The following is a 2,410-nucleotide window of genomic DNA, read 5'->3' on the forward strand; positions in this document are numbered from 1 at the left end:
ATAATTTCTAATTTATTGGAAATAATTTTTTAACCTAGGGATTAATTAGAATTCATTTTCACGTCTAGATTTTTAGCTTGAGCAATGCCAAACCTCTTCCTGTAATTTGATTTGCATAGTTGGCAGACACCCTGTGGGGAAAGATGGCAGCCAAATGCAATTTGGAATTGTTGCCAAGAGTTCTTGTTACTTGATGTGGAGACTTTTAGGAAGAACTTCTGGACTCTATACAGATAAGGTGTACTTAATTAATATGTTTGAATAAATGAATGAATGGGAGGGTGTAAGACTCATTCTGAGTATGTGATGCTAGTGGCCCTGCTTCATAACTTTATAAAGGAAAAACCCAAGAAGAAAGCAAAATATGATGTTGGTCCCAACGGAACTTAACAAACTTCTCAAAGCACTATGCAGGTCTACCATTTTATAAGATTTAGAAGCAGCCCTGCTCATTGCTGTCCTATTGAGCAATGGTGTCTAAATATTTTTTATTTTGCACCTCATCAATAAAAAATGCTTGTCCTTCATGTATATAATTTATTCACTTATTCATAATTTATATGTTTATATTACTATATTAATATAGTATGAATTTTACATAAAAATATGAACTGAAGAATGAGATGAAGATGAAATAATTTCATTTACCATCCTGCTAATTGCAGATGGCTTCCTATTGCCATTAGCTACTATTTCAAGGCCAAATATACTCTTAAGGGTGAGGGTTATCTTCAGTAATAATGAGCATAAATTCACATTTCAAGTGGACTTCTTGTAACTGTGAACTTTCCAAGCCAATATTTTTTTGTTAAAATGATCTATATGCTCCCAATTTATATTTTAGAATGTGGCTTAGAAAAACTCACACTAGGAAGAGAACACATTAGCAGCACTCATTTTTTTGTTATAATGTTGTACATTATTAACATTGTCTTAAATCTTCAGTATTTTTGTACACATTTTCCCAATCTTTTTATTTCATTTTATAATGCTTTGTTTAAATAAACCTAGATAACATTATTTGAGAATTCACTTCAGTGGATTCACATACAAGCCAGTAATTCACAGTAAGCTGAAACGGGATGAAAAATGGGACTACCATTAGACTACCACGTCGCTTTTTCCTCAGGACATTTCATGACGAGTGACAGACATTATACCTGTGTGAAGGGCCAGTATCAATCCACATCTAAAGATAGTAAAGATTAATGTAAGTCTTGTTTTATATAAAGTTAAATATAAATAGGAGTACTAATAATTTCTTCTGGAATCTTAATAGATCATCTTGCAGACTCTGGGATTCATGTACCCTCCTTGAGAGACCAATCAGGAAAGGAAGTCCACAAGCCACATAAAGAGGAGAGAACCCTCAAGGATAGCATGTATGAATTTGTAGTCCAGACCTACATATTATAACATATGTCTTTCTTTTCCTATAACTGAACTTGATTACTAACTCAACTTCCCATTTTTATCTAAGGGCAGAAGACTTGACATAGTCCCTTATCGGCAAATTCAGTAAAATTTGTGATTATTGAAGCATTTTAGGTTTACACTAAGTCAATTCAAGAATTTCCTCTTCTTCCTTCTCTGCAAGGTTTCATCCAAGATCCGAAGACCAGGGATGAAATGGAGGTGCCAGAGAACAGGGGCCAGGAAGAAGTGGCGTTATGGTGGTATCTTGGCATCTAGTTCTCATTCCTCTTTGGGCATTGGCACTCATCTCCCGTGTATCTGATGCCGCTGGTTCCTGCCCCATATGAGAGAAAGGGCAGTGTCGAGAAACATTACCAGACTTTTGGCTGGAGCCACTGCTTGAGGCTAGACTTCGAGGCACCTATTGTCACCACTGATGAACAGGGAAGGGGAAAGCCAAAAAAAAAGAAGAAGAAGAAGTTGTAAAGGCTAACACTCTTGAGCTGAAAAAGGTTGAACTTCTGAATTATTTGAAGGTCCCTGGGAAAATTAAGAAAAAGGGTACAGTCTCTGGAGAGAAGTCCTCGAGGGGGTGGAAGGCCTGAGAAGTCCGGTGCAGCGAAAGAGTTGCCTTAGGAGTGGCAGCATTTCTCTCACCGAAACCGAAGGCATATGGCACAGCATGTGGCCAGAGAAGCAGGGAATCCAGTGGATCGGATTGCAGAAATGAGAAAATACTTGCCTGATTTTCCTCTCCAGAAGACTAAAATTAAACTGTAAATGAATTGAGATTATCTAGGTTTGTTGGAGATGAGGTAGAATCCGCTTTGTGGAATTCCTGTTTGAAACCAAGTTTGAATGTAGAAAAATAAAATTACATTTCTTATACAACTGAGTCTTGCGGGCTCATAGTGGTACCCACAATACGTGGAAGCTTCTCTCTACCAAATACATGCATTACAGAACCTAATCATCTTGAGGTGAGAGATGCGAG

Source organism: Zalophus californianus, chromosome 7 (assembly GCF_009762305.2).
Source record: "Zalophus californianus isolate mZalCal1 chromosome 7, mZalCal1.pri.v2, whole genome shotgun sequence".
Lineage (NCBI taxonomy): Eukaryota > Metazoa > Chordata > Mammalia > Carnivora > Otariidae > Zalophus > Zalophus californianus.